This window comes from Mus musculus (genome assembly GCF_000001635.26).
Source record: "Mus musculus strain C57BL/6J chromosome 4 unlocalized genomic contig, GRCm38.p6 C57BL/6J MMCHR4UN_CTG5".
NCBI lineage: Eukaryota > Metazoa > Chordata > Mammalia > Rodentia > Muridae > Mus > Mus musculus.
This window is the reverse complement of record NT_187054.1, coordinates 127,963-152,500: the sequence shown is the minus strand read 5'-3', so window position 1 is coordinate 152,500 and position 24,538 is coordinate 127,963. Positions and strand designations below refer to the sequence as shown.

Genomic DNA, 24,538 nt, shown 5'->3' with positions numbered 1-24,538 from the left:
TGTCATAGGCTTCATCCTCCCTGTTTCCTGTTCAGACAGAAGGCAGAACAGATGTGATGATACACACACACACACACAACCAAAATGGCCTCGCTGTGTCCACTGTATGAACGGCACCTTTCTTCAGGAACTCTGTGTCCTCTGTGCTCTCCACACTGACATCTTCTGCCTGCAAGTGACAAACCAGCACAGAAGCCCACACCACAGGGTGGTCTGCACATGGTTCCAACTCCTTAGCCGGAAGACAGAAGAGCAGCAGCCCCAGGGAGGTTGTTGAGGGCCCTGCCAGCCCCTCCCTGGCAGCCACCTGCTTTTTCTGGAGGCCTTCATGTGGCCTCGGCTATCAGGATTTGTGATTTCTTATGCATTTGAGAACCTTTTATTTGGCTTAGAAGCTGTCCTCCTTTGGGTTACTATTGCTGTGAACAAAGCAAATTCGGGAGGAAAAGGTTCGTTTGGCTTGAGCTTCCCCATCATAGGTCATCATTGAAGGAAGTCAGAACAGGAATTCAAACAGTGCAAGAGCTCAGAGGCAGGGGCTGGTACAGAGGTCATGGAGGGGTGCTCCTTACTGGTTTGCTCCTCATGCCTTGCTCAGCCTGCTTTCTTTCTTTCTTTCTTTCTTTCTTTCTTTCTTTCTTTCTTTCTTTCTTTCTTTCTTTCTTTCTTTCTTTCTTATATTTTTTTGTGGTTCCCCATAGCTTAATTTTTATTATTTATTTACTTTTTATTTTTTAAAGATTTATTTTATTTATTTTTATGTATATGAGTACACTGTAGCTGTACAGATGGTTGTGGGGAATTGAATTTTTTAGGACCTCTGCTCACTCAGTCCCTGCTCGCTCCGGCCCAAACATTTATTTATTTAGTAAATATAAGTACACTGTAGCTGCCTTCAGACGCACCAGAAGAGGGTGTCAGATCTCATTACAGATGGTTGTGAGACACCATGTTGATTGCTGGGATTTGAACTCAGGACCTTCAGAAGAACAGTCAGTGCTCTTACCCGCTGAGCCATCTCACCAGCCCAGTTTAATTTTTATTTATTAATTAATTTATTCACTCTACAGGACCCCTCCCCAGTCACAGATTCTTCCCTCACTCCCTCCTCTCCTCCCCTTCTCTTCTAAGAAGGGGAGCCCCTCCCTGGGTATCACACACACACACACACACACACACACATCAAGTAACTGCAGGACTAGGTGCATCCTCTCCCACTGAGGACAGACAAAGCAGTCCAGTTAGGGGAACAAAGTCCACAGGCAGGCAACAGAGTCAGGGACAGCCCCCACTCCAGTTGTTGGGGGACCCACATGAAGACCAAGCTGCACATCTGCTACACATGTGCAGGGGGCCTAGGTCCAGCCCATGCTCTCTCTTTGGTTGGTGGCTCAGTCTCTGGAGCCCCCAAGGGTCCAGGTTAGTTGACTCTGTGGTCTTCCTGTGGAGTCCTTATCTTCTTCAGATCCCTGAAGCCTTCCCTCATCCTGTTTTCTTCTAGATGTGAGAACCACCAGCCTGGGGTGACCCCACCCACAGTGGGTGGGGCCCTTCCCCATCAATTACTAATTAAGAAAATGCCCCACAGGCTTGCCTACAAGCCTGATGTAATGGAGGCATTTTCTCAATTGAGGCTCCCTCCTCTCTAATGACTCTAGCTTGTGTCAAGTTAACATAAAACCAGCCAGGACAGAGGCCAATTTCCAAGAAATGCATGCTGGGGTTCTTAGCCCACAATCTGTCTTGTTTCCAGTCTGTGCTGAACAGTCTTATGTAAACTTGGCACAGAGTCAATGAAGAGAGGCAGCCTTCCTGGCTTGACCCCTGCACAAGAGCATCTCACTAACCCTACACTGCTCATGTGCTTCTGGGCAAAGTTGGAAGCCACTCCAGTGATTTCACAAAATCAGGGGGTGAGCCTGGACCCTGAGTTGTCCACAAGAGTCTTAGAACAAAATAAACAGGAACTTGATGCATCAGAAAGCAAGCACAAGGGGGTTAGCCTGAAGCCTGAGATTGATACTGGTCCCCAGGTCTGGCAGAGGTTGAAAATAACCTCTGCCCTGGCTAATTTCAGAGGTACCAGAGATTTAAAGGAGTCCCTGCTTTAAAAAGAAGCCTTGTCAAGGATGTCTGGCCATAAAGACTGGCAGATGAGAGCTGAGATGATAGCTCAGTCCATAAAGCAGTTGCCTTGCCTCATAAAATAGGAGGACCTGAGTTCGAGGCTCAGAACCCACATTTTAAAAAGCAGGACATGGTGGTAAATACTTGTAATCTCAGCACCAGAGAGACAAAGGTAGACAGACATTTGGACTCCCTAGCCAGCCAGTCTAGTTGGTGAGCTCAAGGCCAGTGAGAGAATCTGTCTCAAAAAACAAGGTGGATAGTATCATTAGATTGACAGTCAAAGCTGTCCTCTAGCTCCCTATGCACACACACACAAACTTCAGAGAGGTCCTGAAAACTGAAAGAGATCTCTGCCAGAGATTTAAAGTTTGAGAGATTATAAACATTTCCATCCTATAATATATCTGTAATATATGTCAAATTATGGTTTCCTGGATTTATTATGCCAGAGCAATAGGGTGCAGAAGTGAAAGGATTAAAAAAAAATTGACCCTACTCTGGTAGCATGAATAAAAATGGCCCCCATAGGCCCATGGGTAGTGGGGGTGGGGCACTATTCGGAGGTGTGGCTTTGTTGGAGGAGGTGTGGCTTTGTTGGAGGAAGGAAGTATGTGAGTAGGGGATGGGCTTTGAGGTCTCAGAAGCTCAACCACTTCTCTTCCTGATGCCTGTGGATCAAAATGTAGAACTCTCATCTACCTCTCCAGCACCATGTCTGCTTGCAAGCCACCATGATGGCAATGGGCTAAACCTCTGGGACTGTAAGCCAGCCCCAATTAAATGCTGTCCTTTATAAGAGTTGCAGTGGTCATGGTGTCTGTTCACAGCAAGAGAAACCCTAAGTCACCTGCCAAGAGGCCCCCCTGTCAGCCGTCCCTAGGACCCCAGCGGAGCATAACCCTAAAATGCTCGTGTCTACCTGTTTAACCTCTTAAACTTGTGGCCCAGAATGCTGAGCTAAGCATGACCAAAACCAGTCAACTGTCCTTTCATGAACTGTCCTGATTGGGTTTTGTTTTGTTTTTATCAACTTGACACAAGCTAAAGTCATTTGAGAAAAGGAAATTACAACTAAGAAAATGACTCCATAGGTTGGTCTATAGGCAATCTTGTGTGGCATTTTCTTAATTAGTTATTGATGCGGGAGGGACCAGCCCATTGTAGATGGTGCTACTCCTGGGCAGGTGGTCCTGGGTGGTATGAGAAAGCAGGTTGTGCAAGTCATGGAGAGCAAGGCAGTTATCAGCACCTCTTCATGGCCTCTGACCAGTTCCTGCTGTATTAGGTCCCTGTCCAGCTGGAGTTCTTGGCCTGACTTCCCTCAGTGATGGACTATTAACTGGAAGTGTACGCTGAATAAAGCCTTTTCCTCCCTAAGTTGCTTTGGTCGGGTCTTTACCACAGCAGTAGAAACCTTAACAAAGACAATGACGCTAAACTGTAGCTATTCAGGAACGTGAGCATCCATAGACTATGCTCGTTCCTAATGTGTTTTCTTATATGACTGTGGGTAGGCCCCCAGATAAAACCTTCAGGCTTCCTTTGTTTGTGGAGGTCATTCCTTTGGAAAATACTCTCCCTGATGGCTAAGCTTCCAAATGTGTGAATCTGTGTGTGTGTGTGGGGGGTGGGCTGTCACTCTTTTCAAACCACCACACCACTCTTTAAAAGGAAACCCTGATGTTTAAAATGCACCAATGTATCAATCTCATTTTAGGATTAGTGCTCTGTAATTTTTAAAGGAATTTTGTTTACCATCGAGAATTTTCTAATGAAAGGGTTGGAGATGCAACTCCATGGGAGAATGTTTGCCTGGTATGCGGGGTCCCTGGGCTAGATCTGCGGCACAGCTTTTCTTAAGTCATAATGAAGACATTCTCTGTTATATTCCAGAAGCTTTATCATTTGTTGTGACCATCCTATAATCATAGAATAGTCCATTTTCTGTTGCCATAACAATGCCACAGATAACATAATTGATGAGGAAAACTTATAAAGATATCATCTATTTCCTCAAGGTTCTGGAGCCTGGTGGCAGCATCTGCCTGACATCTGTGATGGCCATGGTAACACAGAGCAAGCTGAGCACAAGGAGCGTGGCTATAACAAAACATGCAAGCAACAACTTATTAATCCACTGACATGTTAATTCATGAGTGGGTTAATAAATTGACTCAGACCGAGCCTTCATAAGACAACCACCCTTTTTATTTTTATACAGTCTTGAGACTGTAATATAATATAATGCAATACATTTAATATACAACTACATTTCTCCCTTCCTCCCTCCAAACCCTCCCATAAACCTTCCTTGTTCTTCTTCAGATTCGTGGCCTCCTTTTTCGGCTCCTGCAGGCACATACATGTGTGTACATATACATTCCTAACTAGAACCTGCTCGCCAATGGACACGCCAAAGTGGATAGAAAAGTCCACAAGACACCAGCACTACCCAGAGGCAGCTGAGGGAAGCTGGGAGAGGAGGGCCTCCCCAGGGAAGTTCATAGGAAATGGCTGTCCAGTCCCAAATGGTCACCCTTTAATATCCATGTGCTCCTCTTGTCTCCCCGCCCAGCCCCTTCCTTCTTTTCCCTCTTCATTTTGTGGTCCTGTCTCATAGTAGGACCCATCTCATGATAGAAACTGTATCTCACCATGTATTCTGCCAAAATGAGTCAAAGCACACATAACCAGTTCTGGTTCAGCATGGGATATTTCTTTCTGTCCTCTTTTCTCAAGATCTTGTAGTACTCAATTAGTTTCACATGTTGCCCCGCCCCCTCTCCCCGCAAACTTATTCTAATTAGCATTTTTACCTAGCATCTTAGACAGGGTCTCTGTTGCTATGGTAAAACCACACAACCAAGAGAAACTTGGGGAAAGAAAGGGCTTATTTCATCCTGTAGCTTGTAGTCCATCGTCCCGGAAAGTTGGGTCAAGAACTCAAGGGACCTGGAAGCGGGAGCTGATGCAGAGGCCATGGAGGAGTGCTGTTTGCTAACATGGAGGCATTTTCCCAATTGAGGGTTCTTCCCAAATGACTCTAGCTTGTGTTCAGTTGACAGTAAATTAGCCAGGACACTTAGCTACATCTTACTGTAATTATCATTCTCTTCCAAAAGGCTATTGAAAGTCTTGTTTTTCTCCCAAGAGACCTGCAGCTACTTTGCTCTCTCCAGTGAACTCATTACCTATGCAGTGAAGGTGACAGATGAGAGGAAGAGGAGTCATCCTCTCTGCTGCTCTTAGTGTGGCTAACAATCTTGGCACATAAAGTTTTCCATGCCAAAAAACAGAATAAAACAAAACAAAACAAACAAGCAAACAAACAAAAAACAGGTATGGGGGAGCAGGAAGGGAATGTATGAACAGACTCAGCGCTTCCTCAGTTCAAAAACCTGATATCAGCCCGCATCTGATGCATCAGATGGCTCCTGGGTCAAGGGGATGGTCTACCAGATAGCTACTCTCTGCTCTATTTCTGTGTGTTCAGTATACCCTGATGCTCTATTAGCACCGACATCAGCAGTCTTGGCAGTGTCTGCCCAAGGCTGATGAGTAGGAGGTAACTCTATCTCTTCTCTCTGGTCCTAATGTATTCCTTTCAAGTTGTAACTAACCCCTAGATTCCTGTTAAACACCTGGCTGGTGAAGTAAGTGATTAATGAGTTTGTCATGGATCTGGATAAAAACAAACCTTCCAAAGTCATAACAGATATCCCTCCTCCACCTCCTGGGCATGTCCTGCTGCCAAAGATGACCTAATCTTGGCAGCATCAGTACTTTTTTTTTCCCCTTTATTATTGTGTGTGTGAGAGAGAGAGGAAGAGAGAGGGAGAGAGAGAGGAAGAGAGAGGGAGAGAGAGGGAGAGAGAGAGAGAGAGAAACTTTCAAAAGTGGATTCTCCTCTTCTTTCATCCACCACATAGATCCTGACAACCAGGTTTGTCAGTTTGTCGGTTTGTCAAGCTTGGTGGCGACTGCCTTAATCTCTGAGCTGTCACACCAGTCCCAAATGTGCTCTTTCTTTTTTAAATGTGCATGGGTGTTCTCCCTGCATGCATGTTTGTGCACTGCCTTCTGCCCAGGGAGGAAAGAAAAGGCCCTTGGATAACTAAGAACTGGAGTCACAGATGTTTGTGAGCCACCATGAGGGTGCTAGGAATCAAACCAGCCTCTTCCAGAAGAGCAGCCCGTGCTCCTAACTGCAGTGGTCCTAACTGCAGCGCTCCTAACTGCAGTGCTCCTAACTGCAGCGCTCCTAACTGCCAAGCCATTCCTCTGGCTCCTCGGAGTCTGCTCCCCAGAGAAGCAGGTCTCAGGCCCCCTTCCCCTTGACTCATCTGACAGCTGATTTTCAAAGCCCCAGTGTATGACAGTGCATAATTTCTGTAATGCAAACTCTTTCTCTCCAACACAGAGAAGCATGTGTGAGCTTAGGTCACCTATCATTTTCATCATGTAAAGCATTTGAAGATTTGGGTTATTAAATTAGAATGCTACCTAATAGTATCACAAAAAAAAAATCATGAAGCCTCTTGATTTTTAATTGACTTCTCATTAATTTTGAAAAATCATTGGCTATTTCTTCTAATATTTCTTTTGTTTTTTTCTCTCTCTCTCTGTGTCTGTCTGTCTGTTTCTAGGATGTCTGTTGCATTTATAATAGACTTTTTGATACATGTCACGACTCTTGAATGCTTGGTTTTGTTTTTGTTGTTGTTTTGTTTTGTTTTTCACTTGTATGTCACCCTGGATAATGTCTACTGAATTATCATTAGGCTATTGATTTTTTTCCTCCGGTGTCAAGACTATCTTGACAAGCAATCACTGTTACCATATTTTCTATTTTTAGAATGTCTACTTGATCCTATCTCTGCGTTGAAATTACCCATTCAATCAGAAATATTACAGCATAGTAATATTTTGTTGAAAGATACATGGTGTTTGAACAAGAAATGTCCCCCATAGGCTCCCGTACTTGAAGACTTGGTACCCAGTTGACAGTCCTGCCTGTGGGTGGAAAGCATCTGTAAGCATCACACTCCTCCACGACACACCGATACAGCACGCTGGTGCAACTCTATTCAAGACTTGAACTTCCACCCATGTAGAAAGCCTCCTGCATGCTCAGGGTGATGAATAGTCACAAGGAAGGGACTTGTGACTATTATTAGTGGCCATTTCCGTCTCTGGCTACCAAGGCTTTATTGCCTTTGTTTGGATGTATGGCGCCACCACATCAGCCATAACCATCCCTTCTCGTAGTTTTGATCTCTTAAGTCACCCCTTACTTGAAACATCAAAGCTCTCCATTTTCAAGCCACACCCATGCTGTGCTCTCTCTAAGCTCCTGTGTGTCCCCAGGTTGGGTGTAGAGTTAGTGTGGGTTACTCTCTCTCCCAGTCACTCTCTCTCACAAGGTGCCGTGTGTGGCAAATAACTCAAGATTCTGAAGATAAGTGACTGGACAGTTCTGGAAGAGGAAGCTGAACAAAGAGGTTGGGATGGGATGGGAGACAGAGGAAGTAAAGTTGGGGGTGGGGAATGTGTGTGTGTGTATAGATAGCTAGATGATAGATTGATGGATAGATAGAGATAGATAGATAGATTTACTTTTGCAGACGACCAATGAAACACCACTGGAGCAATCTCTGTGGAACAGAGGGCTTTGTGATGCAGTCTGGTGCCCTAATTCCATCCTCTGTGAGGCAGCCATGACAATGCCCAGTGCAGCGAGTCATTAGGCACATAGGCCCTTGAACGACTAATACAGAGATGACTAGTCTCCTCGTGCTAATGAGGTTTAGGCCATGTTAATCCCTGCATGTTCTTTCTGGGACATAGGTTATCTTTTATGTACCTACACCTCCATCTTCGCCATTTTCCTAACTGCCTGGCAAGTAAGACGGAGTTACCAGAGATTGAGCTTGGAACCTAAAGAGAGCTGCTACCGGGTAGGAAAACGCTGACTCTGATTGAAATGCTTTAAGCCTAGATAAGTAACCTTTAAATGCTAAATGCTATTCCAGAGTGCCCCCGTTTTGTGCCAAAGGACTTAGAAAAGTAAGTGGTTACAAAGGACCTATAAATAATTCCTTACCACCATCACCTCAGTGCCGCCCGCCATGTACTCCGATTGAAAGGCTACCAGTCTTCCTGTTGGTCTTGAGTTGAGAATTAGGTAATAGAAAAACTACTGCCCTGGATCTCAGAAGACCTCCCAACTTGCTGGGGTGAGGGGCTCCACTTGCAGGACTTTGTGAGCTGATGTCCTCGGGCCGTCAGAAGTGTCTTTGAGTCTGTTTGGCCTCCCCTCCCTCGCCCGTGCCATCCTTCCTACAGAAGTTTGTATGAGAGTAGAGACCTGAAGAAGGATGGTGGAGAACCTCAAGTGAGTCGGAGATAGGCAGAGAGGGGGAAATGCTCAGGTGGAAAGAAAGGCAGAGACACGAGAGCTTAGGAAACATAGGAAAATGTCTATGATCTGTCTCTCATTTTGGACATGAAGAAGAAAATGAGCCCTGGCTTTACACTGTAATATTTTTCTCTTTAAGCATCATCGAAAGGTCAGGCAAAGGGCTAGAGATGCAGCATCAAGAGGTAAAGTTCCAATGTCTCCTGACTCCCCACCCCTGGGAGAGCTCCCACCTCCTCTGTCCCTCAGAGCCCCTGCTGCCGAGAGCCAGGTGTTCTAACTCATGAAGTTCTGAGTTCTACAGCCTGGGATTTACACCGAAGACTGCAGTGGGTGGGAACTGGGAGTGTTCCGCAAAGCTCTACCCAATTTCCTTGGCACTAAGCAGCTAAGAACGCGATGAAGACTGCTGTGCAGCAAGGGATGCACACTTAGCGGTCACTACTTCCTCACTGGGGCGGCATGCCTAGCAGAGCAATGGAAGAAGGGCCTCTTTTGGCCTACAGCTTCAGAGCTTATCCATCCACCACAGTGGGAAAGGCATAGCGACTGAGTGGCTTGTCTCATAACAGCAAGCGCTTGCAACGTGGCTTGTTCACATCAGGGCACATCTGGAAGCAGAGCTGTGGGCAGAACAGAAGGTGGACTGTAATCCTTCAAGGTCCACTCCTATAGGGTCCTCTGCTTGCAAAGCTCTCTCTGGGCTCTCTATAACTGGCTATAACTGGCTATGCTCAGTACAGACAGCATTCCTTGTCCAACTTTCCATATCTCTGGCATCCATCTCTGCCATCCTAGGACCTCCTTTATAACTCGGCCTCTCCCACAGCTTCACGCACAGGCATCTGGTCGCCACGCCTTTCGGCCCACGATGCGTGGAACTATGTGCTCAAACAAGCATCTTCTCCCTTAAACTGCTTGACAAAATCCTAGTTATTTTGTCACAGGAGGGAGAAAATCAGACTAAGAGCTAGTTTTATGGAGTGAGAGTTAGTGGGGGTAGTGATACCCAAAAAGGAGACTTCCTCTTCTCAAAAAAGAAGGGGAAGGTGGGATGGAGGGAGGACTTGTGTGATGGATGGGGTACTGGAAGGAGGGGCTGATAATGGGTTGTAAAGTGTAACTTACTCAGCCATCCACAAAGTAGGCATAACACTGGCCATTCTCTCTTGCCTGTGAAGCCCAAATGAAACTGGGCAAGGAGAGCAAATTGTAAATGGCTATGCTCTACACAGACATGCCATAGAGCACCGAGTCTGTGATTCCTGTAGGATCCCCCTAATATGCTCATTCGCCACGTAACTCTTTGTCCCGATTCCTCAGCCAGGAGACTTTCCCGAGAAGAAGCTGAGAAGCCATGGGAGCTGCTCTCTATCATGAAAAGGTGACCTCTTGACCTCTGTGGTCTAAACTCTGATGATTTCTTGGCCTGATTCAGGCCAGGGGTGAGGAAAGGGGTGACTGAGGGAAGGACAAACACAGGCAGGCAGGTCCACCAGCTGAGAGGGCTGCCAGGGCAGAGATGGGTCACAGCTCAGCAGGGAAGAGCCACCCCACACCCAATCTGTATGTTAGGGTCTCAGCAGGTCTGAATTTCAGAATGGACTCACGCATGCTCTGTAAAGGACATTGCTAGGGCTGCACCCAGACACCAACCTGTCAAGAGAGGGAATTCAGCATAAAGAGGTCACCATGTCATATGGTCTTCTTGCTGCTCCCTTCCAAAGGCAGAACCCTGGGTTTGGCTGGACCCTGCTGCAATTACCTCCTGTCTGTCCTCAGAGTGGGGGAGCAGTTGTTGGGATGCCATCTTCCTATCATCTTACCCTCTACTTCATTTCTGGAGAGCACGAATGATTCCCAAGAGTTTCTGGATACAGCAGCACCCCATGCTTTGAGTGAGGACCTCATTTCCTACAGTGTCGGGTTAGAACTTTGGGACTGGAGAAAAGGGCCCAGAAATCTCCAGACACAGTCTTCCAAAGAGGCAGACAAAGTTCGTTCATTAATGGTTGTCTTATTTTTCTCTTCCAAGCCAAAGCTGGGTCCCCAAGCAGGGAAATGTGCGGCAGCTCCTGTGTTTAGATCCCAGCTGCCAAATCTGTGAGGCTGCGACTGAAGAGATTCAGCAGTTAGTGCAGAGTGAGAAAAGTCAGCTCTCCCCTGCTTTTTTGGGACTGAACCAGGGCTCTGCTCACTCTGCGCACCTGGAGATGTTGCCCATGTCTTTTGAACAGAATATGGAGCTCTGTTCCAGGCACACCAGACCTCATCCACGGGTGCCCGGAAACCAAACACTAACACAACTAACGGGACACTTAACACAGTTGACCAACACATTTGGGGTTCAAGAATGCTGGACTGATCGTCTCCAGCTAGACCAAAATTTTCATCTCGCCAACATGCCCGTGGTCTCAGAGACTGTGACTTCTTCAAGGCTCAAGGAACCTATGGTTTTAATGATTGAGGAAACAATAGTGCAAAGCAAAGCAAAGCTTGACCAGGAAAGCCAAGACCTTCATCACGTGAAGTCCTCTGTGTCTTTACTATCCCTGGACCCAAACTTGACACATACTATGTCCTTACATATGGACTCAATGCTGTCTTCCCATCTGCCATTACTTAGTCCTAAAGTCCGTGGGCTTCTTGAACTACATGTAAAAAAATGGATACATTTCCAGAAGTGGGGTCTTCCGAGACGTGTGGAGGAGTCCCTGAGGCAGCTCATGCCAGACCCAACATTATTTCGTCGATCTCGAGAAAATCCATCTTCCTGTACTCTGAGCAGCAGTTCTAAGGTCACTGAGGACAGAACTGGGATCGTTTCCCACAAGACCAGCAGCTTGTATTCGGCAGGCCAGCCCGTCCAGACCTTCTGGGTTTCCAAATGGCCTGTTATAAACCTGCAACAAGGAAGGCCCTGGCACCAAATTCATACTTGCTTGCCCTCTCATGAAGGTGAACATCTAAGGAATTTCTATCCACTCCCCAGGGCAAAAGCTAATGACTCAGGAGACAATCTTCAGAGTGAATATTATAGCCAGTTATTCTGTGGCCTTCCATCTCTTCACAGTGAGTCCTTGGATGTTACTTCCTTGAGTTCTCAAGGTATCTGCAAGAAAAAGGATATGTCCAAGCCCTCCACAGATGCTCAGCCCTCAGGGGTACTCTCGGGCCTTTTCTTACCCAAAACACCATGTAAGTCAGCCTTTCCCTCTTCCCCGACTTCTCTGAATGGCAAGACTCCCTGTGAGCGTGAAGGAGCACAGATTACTGTCCCGTTCCTGTCGCTGGCTGAGTGTGAAGCACTGGAACGCCACCTCCTAAAGAAACAACTCAGCAAGCTTCAGTGGGGCCTGCCAGCTCTCCTCCTCCAAAACCAGCGCCGAATGCCGTGTGAAGCACTCAGTGAGGCTAAGACAGTAAAAACTTCCTTGGCAAGGAAGCCCTTCTTACATCCCACCAGGGACATCTTCCCAGAGCACGCAGGAAGGCTGCTGGAATTCCACCTGCAGAAGCAGCTGATTCACCTCCGCTGGGGGCTGCCCCAGAGGATCCAGCGCTGCATGAATATGCTGCTCTCCTCAACAGACCCGCAGTCCCTGCCCTGCGGCAGCAGTAGCTTAACCAATGTGAGCATCTCACAGCCCGGGAAACCAGAGGCCGATGGGCCTGGTGACATGTTCTTACTCACAGCGGGCAAAGGGACAATCCCCATGCCACACTTGTTTGCCAAGACAAGGGAAATGTTGAAAAGCCATGTTGATTCCAAATGTGAACAGATCCAGGAGGGCAAGGTCCCGGCCCAAGTCTGGAAATCTTGGGAATGCAAAATTCCTGGAAGCTTAGCAACAGTGGCTCCCTTCCCTTGGATTCCACAAGGCCAATGCAGGAAGTTACAGGCAGAAAGTAAAAGTGACCCTGACTTACTTCACAAAGTTGTTCCCTGGAAACCAAAGACCCTCAGCCAGGAGACACAAACCTTATCTGGTACTCTCTTTGAACACTGTAAGAAGCCCCAATCCCTGCCTAAGGAAACCATTAAGAAACTGGAGACAACTTTACATCATAAGTATCTGGCCTTCCTGTCAGGCCTGCCTGCCCTTTACTGTGTAGCTCTCTCTAGGCCTGCATCCCCAGCAGTCACTAGCCAACCTAGACTCAGAGAGAAGATGCCCAAAGCTGTCAAAAGCCCATCAAGAGCTCTGACTCAAATTACCCCACTTGAGTCCTGCACTCAGGATGACAGTGGGGTGTCTGCGGACACTGCAGAAGAGTTCCAGCCTGGAGCAGAGGCGGACGGAAGGACAGAGAAGGTGCCTGCAGAGAGTCAGCCTCCCCCATGCAGACCCTACCCAATAAACACACATATCTTGGCCAAACTGAATTTCCACCTGAAAAAAAAGATCCTAGCAATGCAGTTTGGGATTTCTGAAAAGGAAAAGAGAGAACACAAGGAGCTGGGTACAGCCGACCTAGAGAGCGAATCCATCCAGGAATTTCTCAGAAGTCTACACACGTCAGAGAGCACACTGCTACAGGAACAGCCTGTCGCATGCCCATCTCTGCCAGCCCCAAATGCAAAAGGGGTCCACCCTAAAAAACAGCCAGCTTCTGCAGTACAGGATGTGTGTCAGGCGCAAAGGCCTCCTCCTTCCAAAGCAGTGCCCCATAGTTCTGCCCAGCAGAGCTCCAAGGCCTCGCATTCCCAAAGGGATAAGATCCAAGTCTGTGTTGACACGGAAGCTGGAGGGAAAAGGTTCAACCTAGAGAAATCCAAAGTCGTGGGGGACCTTGGAGAAGGGGACGCAGGTCTTGGGTTTTCCCTGGTCGGTCAAAAGACACGCCAGGATGAAGAGCAGGAGAAGAGGCTCCTGCACAGACCACTCCAGGGCTCCTCACAACAGGGTCACACCTTTCATCTTGAGGATGCCTGTCCACACAGTCCCTGGGAGTCCCCTGAGCTCCAGTTCCCAGACCCACCTCCAGAAGTCTTCATGGAGACAGACTCTGAGCAGGACATGGACAGTCAAAGCGAGGAATCCATTGTCCCAGAACCTGTGAGGACTGCTGAAGCCCCCTAGCCTGTGCTCTCCCGGGCTTCCCAGGGCCTTCCTTTCCCACGCTCACCAACTCAGAGAAGGCCTTCTCAGGGCCAACCTGGTCCAGGTCACTTCCCACCAGGGCATGAGATGCCAGCCTCTCCCTACATGAGGCCTAGCCACCTTCCAGAGGCTGGCTTGAAAAATAAGATGAAATTCTTTTTTCACTCTATTAACCCCAAGATCAAGAGCAAAGCACACACGGAGCCATCCACGGTCTCTACACCTGGAAAGGTGGCCAAAACCAGTAAAGAAAATGTTGAAAGGGGTCTGCCTCAAGCCAAGAGCCCCACCAAGAAAACTAAGCCAGAGGACTCCAGAGGGCCCAAGGCCCAGTTTTCGTCCTCTGAGAAGTCAGTGATGGCCTCCTTATTAACTGCTCCCCATATTCTAGACAGTAAGCTCCGGCCTCGCTCCCGGCAGCTTGGCTCTGTCTCAGTATTAGGCAACTCCCGCCATTGCCCTCGGCACTGTCCTAGGTTGGCTTATGCCAGTCACCACAGAAACCTACCCTAGCTCCCAGGGTTTACTTCAGAAATGCTCTTCTGGTAATGGAGACCGCCCTGCATGGTGACAGTTTCTAGGCTCCCCAACCTCTGTATCCCTTTAAGAGCACAGCATTGTCATTTTCTTTGATGAACAGGTAGGGACTGCACTACCCAAAATGTATTTTCTATCTCCGAATGAGTTGTCTGTCGTCTTTGTCTCTGCTGTACATTATTAAGAGAAGGTATGAAGGAAATAAAAATGCCCTCATCCCGGGAAGGAGACTTGAACTTACTTCAGACAAGTCAGTTTTCCTTACCCCAACCTAGAATGTGAATTAAACACTTGACCAGAAAGGAAGTCTCTCGTGTATTATACATTAAAGATAAAGATCAGGCTTGAGTTCCTTCACCAAACTCTGCCTGGCTCATATTTTGGGGCCAAAGGTAAAGCGATAAGGGAAAAATTGTGATGTTCTCAATTTAATTATGAAAGTCAAGGGCTGGAATGAAAAAGAAGTAAAAGAAATTAGTGACGGCAGAGAACCATCAAAAAAGATTCTTCACGGTTTTGGACCTTTCCCTACATCCCATCGCCACCAGGATTACTGAGCCCTGTTTATGCATGAACATTCCGAATGGTTAGCATCAATCAATCTAGAAGAAACTAGGTGCCCAGTGTAGTAGTGTGGGCCTTTTATTCCAGCACTTGCAAGGCAGACACAGGCTGATGGGTGAGTTTGAGGCCCACCTGGCCTACCTAATGAGTTCAAGGCCAGCCAGGGCTGCACAGTAAGGTCCTGTCTCAACAACAAAGGTTCACAGAGACTATCCTCCTCCTCCTTCCCCAGAACACTGCCTCTGCCCATGATCCTACCTTCTCATCTATACCATCATGAGGCCAAATGTACTCAGCTCTGACGGTGACTATTTCCCAACTGTCACATGCACTGGCTGAGGCCGAAAAGTACGACAACTTGTCCCAGGAACGGATTCCTCCTGGCTGGCATCTAACGGCTCCATGGATTTTTTTAACTTCAGAGATTCCTTGGGACGATGGCTGCCAGTGCATCATAATGTCATTAGTGACATATTCCAGCCATCGCTTCGCTTTAGGATCATTAAAGCCATAGAGTACGGAGCCCTGACACAGGACGAAGTACTCGGATGAGGGTGAGGTCTCTGGAAGCATGGCTTTGAGAAAGACCTTGTACTCACAAATATGTGCACTGTGGGCCGGGTGCTTGTCTCTTATGTCAGAGACTATGCTAAACACAAGACATGGGCTTTGCCATGACAGACCTTCTGAACTTGGCTTAGTCCTTCTTATATATCCAGATTGCCTACTCAATCCCATTATTCACCTCCGACTCTGCAGAGATGAACTCCTGAGTCTCCCACCCCAATGCTCACCTGTAACAACTGCTCCAGTCAGTGTTTCTTACAGAGTCCAATGGCTTCCCCATCTCTCCAGTAGTTTGGCCATAGACAATAGTGCCATCCTTGACTTTTTCACCTGAGAGTTCACATCCAACTCACCAGCCAATCCTGTTATCTCTACAATCAGGGATGCACGCAGACTTGAGCCTATTTGCACGCCCTCTGCTGCTCTTCACTGCAGTAGCACACACAGAGATGAGCATAACGCAACCCAGAGCACACAAACATAAGCCTGAAAAAGCTACTAATACAATTTCAGTCTGGAGGCCACTGGCTCGGTATTTCCCTAACCAGCATTTTAGGAGGCTTGTGGACATAAATACAGTCTACATAAAAGGACTCCAGTAACCAGAAGTATCGAAGATTCACAGGTCTTATATAAGCTTAGTTTTTACCTTTAATGTAGAGTTTAGAATCCTGGTCCAGGAGATCCTTTAGGGATTTTCCTCTGGTGGGTCTATATAGATTATCTTTACACATACGCTTAGAAAAGAGTAGGAATGATCATAGTATATTCACCTGGTACACAGCTTCATCTCATACATACACACTGTGGCAAAAATGATTAGAGCAAGCAGATAAAGGCCAGGTTTCAGGGCTGGGGAGATGGTTTCAGGGTTTAGTGGTTGAAAGTACCAGCTTGCCCTTCCAGAGGACTTGGGTGCAGTTCCCACAACCCACATGTTGCCTCACAGCCGCCTGTAACTTCGGTTTCAGAGAATCCGGTGCCCTTTTCTGGCCTCCAGGGACATCAGCGTGCACATGGTATGCAACCATCCACGCCGACAAAACACACACATGTACTAAATAATCTTCAAAAAAAATTTAAGAGGAAAAAAAAAAAACAAAGATCAGGTTTTAACCAGATAAAGCAGGATCTTCTAACGGATGTGTTCTGTTTCTGAACGGTACCAAACACAAGCAACAGAAATGCCAAGAGTTTTATTGGTGATTCTGTATTTAAGCTTTAAATGCCATGTACACCACACAGAGAACAGCACTTACTTACTGATTTCCTTGCAGAGCCTAATCTTCTTCTTCTTTTTTTTTTTTTTTTGGTTTGTTTTTTTCGAGACAGGGTCTCTCTGTGTAGCCCTGGCTGTCCTGGAACTCACTCTGTAGACCAGGCTGGCCTCAAACTCAGAAATCCGCCTGCCTCTGCCTCCTAAATGCTGGGATTAAAGGCGTGTGCCACCATACCCGGCAGCCTAATCTTCTATTCAGACTTTTGTGTAATGTCTGGATGAAGCTCAGACACATAGCATATGAAGCCTGCAGATGTATATGCATATCTAGATACTAGATAAGGAATATAAAATATAGTATAATAACCTAAAATAGTAAGTGTGTATTTAGCCAGAGCTAGAAAATGATGATTTTAAACAAATAAACATTCTTTTGAGACCCAGTAAAGAAAGCAAATATCTTTATTGGCTTAGCAACTAAAGTGGAGACATATTAATTTTCAGAACATCTTTCATTTTTATCTTACCAATAAATTTAAATTAACAGTGTCAAAGATTTACCAAAATCATATGAACCAAATAGCACTTAGGGCTGATTTTTTTTAACTTAAAAAAAGTTTCTATGTATATGTGTTTGCTTACATATATGTATATGTACCATATGAGTATCTGGTTCCCACATTGGGCATCAGAGCCCCTGGAGCTGGAGTCAGTCAGTTGTAAGCTGCTGTGTAGGTGTTGGGAACAGAACCCAGGTCCTCTAGAAGTACAGCCAGTGCCCTTAACCCCTGAGCCATCTCTCCAGGCCCCATTTAGGGCTGATTTAATTGTTTTAACTTACACAGACACTCACTGATCTATAACACAATTAGTAGAGTGCAAACATAAAAATGTAAGGATAAATGTAGGCGTGCATACAGAACACGTGTGTACACAACCATTCATAAAAGCCCATAGGCTGGATTGCTTTCATTATACACAGCATTTTGTCCATTTTTCATCTCTCTCTCTCTCTCTCTCTCTCTCTCTCTCTCTCTCTCTCTCTCTCTCAATGGGGTTTTATTGATAGCTCTGGCTGTCCTGGAACTCACTGGGTAGAATAGGCTGGCCTCAAACTCAGAGTTTCTTCTGGGTCTGCCTCCCCAGTACTGGGATTAAAATCATTAAACTACCACACTCAGTGGTTAGATCTGCATTTCTTTTTTTTTTTTTTTTTTTTTTTTTGGTTTTTCGAGACAGGGTTTCTCTGTATAGCCCTGGCTGTCCTGGAACTCACTTGGTAGACCAGGCTGGCCTCGAACTAAGAAATCCGCCTGCCTCTGCCTCCCAAGTGCTGGGATTAAAGGCATGTGCCATCACGCCTGGCTTAGATCTGCAATTTACTCAAAGACACTGAGATTATCCAAACATCACTTAGAAAGTCTTGTATAAAAACCCAGCGGAAATCAACAGGTCAGCAAGTGGGAGTGTCTTACAGTTTATAAGTGGGTATTGCCCCTGACTTGAGCTTATAAGCAGCCAATGCCCTTTCAAAGGGAAATGTCTTTTGCTGTGAATTTTTCTTTTTGTTTTAATATTTATTTTGTTTTATTTTATGTGTATTGGTGTGAGGGTGTCAGATCTCCTGGAACAGGAGTTATACACAGTTGTGAGCTGCCATGTAGGTGCTGGGGACTGATTCGAGGTACTCTGGAAGAGCAGCCAGTGCTCTTAACCACTGAGTCATCTCTCTAGCTCCATTACTGTCAATTTTTAAATGGCTAACCAAAACAGCAGGTGGCCATACTTTAGAGATCTGTCTAGGCAGATGTAAACTGTGTGACTCCTATTCTAATCAGATCCAGCTCTTCAAGAAGAGTACTTTCCCATCCACCCAAAGGGACCTGCCTGGGTGATCTGCAGGTCCTCCCTGTCCTATCCCTCCAGAGTCAGAGGAAGGTCCTCATCTGATGTCAGAAAGATTCCAGAAAGGTACTTGAGGGTCATCACTTCTCCCCCTGAAGCCTCAGGTTTACAACTTAGATTTCCTGCAACCTACCTGGGGTGATTCTCACAACAAAGGTATCTCTCAGCCTCCTCACCATCAGACAGTCTACTACATCATCTCAGTCAAGCATTCCTGCCTTACAGTGAGTACCAGAAACAACAGCAGAAAACAACACCTACCCCCTTCTTCCCCCCAAACATATACATACATACATACATACATACATACATACATACATACATACACATATACACACATACACCCACATACACACATAGACACACACATAGACACAGATACACACACAGACACACACATATACATACATATATACACACACACATATACATACATATATACACACACATATACAAACATACACGCATACACACATACTGACACATACACACACACACACACACACACACACACACACACACACACACACTCCTTCTTTCAATGGTTGGTAGCTTTATATTCACAAGAAGTTACCTTCCAGTAGGAACACAATCATGCCCCACCTTACTCCTCAAAGACAAGACTGGGTAAGGCAGAAATTCAGCTAGGACACCTAGACAGTGTGCTGTAATCTCAGCAACAGAACAGTGATTCCAGGCAAGGCTATCCGGGGAGTGAGTGAAAATGGAGACATAGAAGGACTGGGACTTAAGGTGCTTTTACCTTAAGAAACTGAAGGACTGGGGTACAGTGTAGCAGTAGAGAGCTTGCCTGTGACAGGCCTTGCATGTGGTCCCTAGAAGTGGGGTGGGGGTATAAGCCTGAATCTAGAGGAGAAGCTAATACACAGAAAAAACATTGAAACATAGTAGCCCCTGTGGTAGCAAAAACAACAGAAGACTCTGTCACCCTGGAAGTGAAAAGAGGATGATTTTTCAAGAAGAAAGTGATGAATGGCATGTCTGCTGTGTGAGGTGCAGACATCTGATTTAGCTGCAGAAAGATTATTCACAGCCTGGAGAAGAACAGCCTTGGGCGAGTGAACCACACAGACATGATGGGAAAGTATCAAGAGAAAAAAAGTGGAGCCAGGTATGGAGGGTTATGCCTAAAAAGTCTAATATTTGGGGACTGAGAAAGGAAGACGGTGAGAGAGAGAGAGAGAGAGAGAGAGAGAGAGAGAGAGAGAGAGAGAGAGAGAGAGCAGGAAGTGACAGGAAGGGAGGAGAGAGACAAAAGAGAAAGAACAGGCTTTGCCCCCACAAATAGAACACAAAATTAATGGGAGCCCCTCGTGTGTCATCAGTTAATGTGTGAACAATGACTGGGGGCTGGGAGGGGGAGGAATCTAGAAAGGGACAATGGCTTCCCAGGAGAGTCAAGCTAAGGAAAGGATGAAGGCAGAGAGGGGCTCTCTAAGTTAGCGTAGAAGTTTCTATTAGGCACAAACATCGGGTGGCCATAAGAGCCCAGGTAAGTTGAAGTTGCTGTTGGTGCCTCTGAAGCAGGTGTTCATGGAACGTAGGAGCCGCAAGAACGAATCCAGTACTGAGTGCCCAGAGCCTCAGAGCACCCGAGCGCTCAGCAGAGGAGCAGTGCTGTCTGAGGAGAGACCCAGGGAGCAGGGGAGTGAGGCCTCCCTAGGTTCTCATTCATCCTTCAGGGTCATAGACCATACTCTAAGGGAGAGACTTTTTGTTTTGGGGTCCACAAAATATTCTCATTGATGCTTAGTGGCCACCAAAGAGCCCTCAGAATGTGCTGCTGCTGCTGCAACTGCTGCTTCACCGTTCCAACATGACACAGAGAAGCCAAGAACTCTAATGCTAGGCTTAGTGATGATATGGTATCAGGGGTAAGAGGATGCTCTTGATCTTAAGAAAATCTATCTTCAGAAGCCAACTCATCAAACCAATAAGAAGCAGACACAAGGCTTACTAACTCCATACATTTGTTTGGTATGACATGTCCACAGCAGAAAGCCCACATGGTAAAAACATGGGCATGTCCCCACTTTGAGTGGTAGATGACCCTGCACATAAAGGAAGGAAGCCCGGGCCTTAGTTGGTCCAGAGGGCAGAGAGCACAAGACCACGCCTGCTGAGCCAACATTCTCCCAGGTGTTTTCCTGAAGCATCTTCAAAATGGAAAGGAGGTCTTGTGACAGGCATATCCTCTGCCTGGTGGGAGCTGGGCAGAGAGCCACAGCTGGAGGAGCCTGGGGCCAGGGAGTAATAAAGGGAATTGACTCAAATGTCATGGTGGCCCAAGGTAGGAAGGTGGGTTACTGTGCACACATCCTGGTTTAGGGTGGAGCAGGTCCTTCCGACAGCTCTCCACAGGCTCCCCCTGACACAATCCATCATGGGCTCATGCTGCTGACCCACCTCCCACAGCAAAGGGCTGGGTAGATGAACTGCAACAGAGACTTTCGGGATCCTGAGTTCTCGGCAGAGAAGTGAGCTAGAAGACAGAGGCCAAGACTATGATTCAGCAGGATGCCGATGGAGGATGGAGCCTCCCCATCTCTTCCCACAATCCCAGCACAGCCCCATCCATTCCCTTCCCTTAGACTTAAGGGAGGGAAACTCTGAAGAAGCAAAAGCCTCGCACAAGCACAAATTCAAGTGGCGCCTGCCTTTAATCCCAGCACTTGGGAGGCAGAGGCAGGCAGATTTCTGAGTTCAAGGCCAGCCTGGTCTTCAGAGTGAGTTCCAGGACAACCAGGAAACCCTATCTTGAAAAACAAAAACAAAAACAAAAACAAAAAAAAACAAAAAAAAAAAGAATTTACAGCCTAGATTTAGTGGTAGATGGCAAGAATATATCAGTGCTTGATTAGAACTGTGAAGGTCACTCTAGCACTTCCTGACATGATAAACGGCACTGACCTTCTAGAACATTCCCTTTTGGCTCTCAAGAAGAACATTTCAAAATAGCCTGGAAGACATGAGGCCCTGCTCCTAGCTCAAGAGTTATTGGCAGTTGATGGCTCCTAGGAAGGGAAGAATAAGTTTTCTTTAAGGGCATGGACCTTGGTAAGTCACTAAATTCCAGCGGGTGGCTCCATAATCCTTAGCTCATGGGCTGCACAAATTGCACTCAATGGGATATAAAATAGATTTAAAGGAGACATGAGGTTGGGAGGGGGCGGGGATGGGTACAGATCTTGGGTGGGTCTTGGAGGAGTTATGAGAATCAATGGGTGTGGCTACAATAAATACACTGCTACTCAGTGGCTGCTGTGCTCGGGTCCCTACTATGCCAACCCCCTAGGGCCTAATCTCCAACTGGACAGACAAAGAACAAAAATGGTCCCTTTGTCCACCACAAGGAGAAGAAAGAAATGAAAACAACGTTGAGGCATGTGTAAGCAAGAGTTCTTACCGCACACAGATGCCGGGACACAGGACAGAACTGTGCCTAGTAGGACTGGGCATGCAGAACACTGTCTCTTCTCATACCCAGAGACTGAAGTCAGGGCCCTGCACACATGGTTGGGAAAAGAGCATGGGGAGAAAGGAAGCCGGGGAAAGAATCGGGAAAGATCTTGTTTCCAGAGGGTGGGCGCTGCCAACTGCTGCCCTTCTTGCCTTCTCCCTCTCCACACATCTCTCAGCCCCTGCCCAGGCAAGGAGCATGGGGGATTTCCAGAGTGTAGCACTTCCAAGGTCAGGCCTGCTTCAGAGGCCAGAGGGCCGGGGGGCCTGGGCAGGCAGCCTGACCCGTGGGAATTCAGACAGCGGGAAGGGAAGCCATTATTTGCGGTAAATCGCTCTGGCAGCTGGGGTGTGTCAGGGGGGATGGGGGTGGGGTGTCAAAAGGAGAGGCTGAAGCAGACTCACATGGAAACAGAGACCCAATCACACAGGTTCATATGACAAAGTCAACCACACCACTCAAAACTGAACCAGACCGTGAAAAATCTTGTCTAGAAAATGCACCTCCATAGACAATACCCCAAATCTGACATGTTGGAGCAGACACAGGCAAGACAGTCATGCAGACAGAAAGACGGGCTTACATGCAAAACTATATGGATCCAAATGCTGTCCAACCCCATCCTTTAAGCACCTCTCCCCCAGTAAGCCTCTAGCTTTCTTCTGATCCCTCCTTCCTTTCTGCTGAGTCCAGGTCTCACTATGTAGCCCTAGCTGACTCGGAACTAACTCTGTAGGCAGGTCAACCTCTAACTCAAAGAGATCTACCTGCCTCTAACTCCTGAGAACTGGAATTAATGGCATACCACCATGCTGACCCTTCTCCCTCCTTTAAATCTGGTTTGTAACTTCTATCCTATTGCCTGTCCTTAATGGGATAGCCTTGGATTCATGTGTATATCCTGATCTCAACAACTTGATGGTCAGGTCTTAAATATCCACAAAAGGAGGGTCTTGCCCAGTGGCAGAGCACTAGCCTCACATATGAAGGCTTTTGATTTGCTCTTGAGTTCTATAGGGAAAAATTCAGAACACCAGTGACCCCAATACTTGAGAATGTTCAGAAGTTAATTATGGCAAATATAGGTGCATGCCAGGAACTGTTCTCAGGGACAGACTCTCTTTTAAGATCTACCAAAGTCAGGTGTGAGTTCACGACCCTCTTTAGAATCCCACCTACCACGCATCACCATGAAAAGCCTCAGTTTACCCAGGGTCCCATGCCTGCAGACTACTGACCCCCTACAGTCTGACACAGCAGGTAAAAGGGAACAACAAACTAGGCAGACATGCCTGATCCAAGTCACCCTTAGGGAACCATCAAAGTCCCAGGTGCCCCAGAAGGGGGCCCTGGCACAGGCATGGTTCCTTTTATAGCTCTATGGCAAGCTTTAATGTTAGCTGCAATCCCACTGCAAGCCCAGCCTTACAGCCATACTCCTAATCAAACTCCAGCCTCATTCCCAGAAAGAGAAGGGTGGTGTGGTAAATGCCAACAAGGTGCTTGAATGGCCAAATGAGCACAGAAGGCTTTGGTGTTCCTTCTCCCTTGGACCTGGATGGCCACCTGCCCTGCTTGGATAGCTCTGGAGAGACTTACAGCCTCACACAGGGAACCTAGAAAGCAGCCCAGCAGACTCTCCCCATATCAGAGCAGAATTGCACATAACCATATATCCCTCCCTGAGTTGTCTTAGAAGTTCAGAGCCAACCTCCAACATACAATGTAAACTCCTTGGCCGATCCTAACCTCAAACCCAAATTCAGTGCCCGACTCCATTCTGTCTTCAAAAGACCAATCCAACATATGCCAGCCTTTAACAGCAAGAATCACAACCCAGTTCAAAACCCCACACTAACATCAGCAGGATCCTTCCCTGTGCTGGCCATAACCCTATTCTAATCTGATCCCAGATCAACACCATTCTGGGCATCCATCTAATTCCAAACCCAACCTGAACAGTTGCACACTGGGTAACATACACCTCTATGCTGGGCGTACGACTTTCACAGCTTCAGGGACTCAGTGGCTCTCGCTGGCACAGCCACCATCGGCTTTTGTCCATGAGGTACCTTATTCCTGGGATGGCTCACTCAGTGCTCTGCCGGGAACCCAGGAGCACCAAAACACCCAGGCCTTTTGACCCTGGTGGAATATGCAGACCCATGGGTCCTGGCATACCCCAAAGCCTCTTCCAGGATTAGCTCAACCCTTGAGCTGAAATTCCCACCATACCCTCCCCTTGGCTCTTGTCTGCCAAACTCAGAGGGAGCATCTGCTGCCCTGGAGGCCCCGAGGAGACAGGAGCAGGCAGGCACAGAGCTGAAGCGAATGTGGCTATTCCAATACGGGGATTTCCAGACTCTTGCAACACCTAAGACGTCTACCCCAGAATGGCCCCAGGTACCAGCCCCAGACAGGTAGTGGACCTGCTGGAAGTGAGGCTGAGAGAGGTAGCAATGCACACAGCTCCTCTCTCACTCGCTCTAGGGACTTGGTCTGTCTCGTTGTTAGCGTTAGCATCAGTCACGCTCTCTGCCCCACTCCTTACACCCAGGTACGAGTGTAGAAACCCTCTGCTTCTGAGCCTCCATGGGCCTGTCAAATAGTAA

General features: G+C 47.1%; 1 protein-coding gene and 1 pseudogene across 1 annotated transcript in view; one reads left to right on the top strand and one right to left on the bottom strand.

Annotated features, from left to right (window-relative positions):
• LOC108168680 overlaps positions 1–24,538 on the bottom strand; it is a 160,442-nt gene that overhangs the window by 25,673 nt on the left and 110,231 nt on the right. The window lies entirely within an intron of this gene.
• Positions 8,687–14,295, top strand: Gm9615 (predicted gene 9615; annotated as a pseudogene).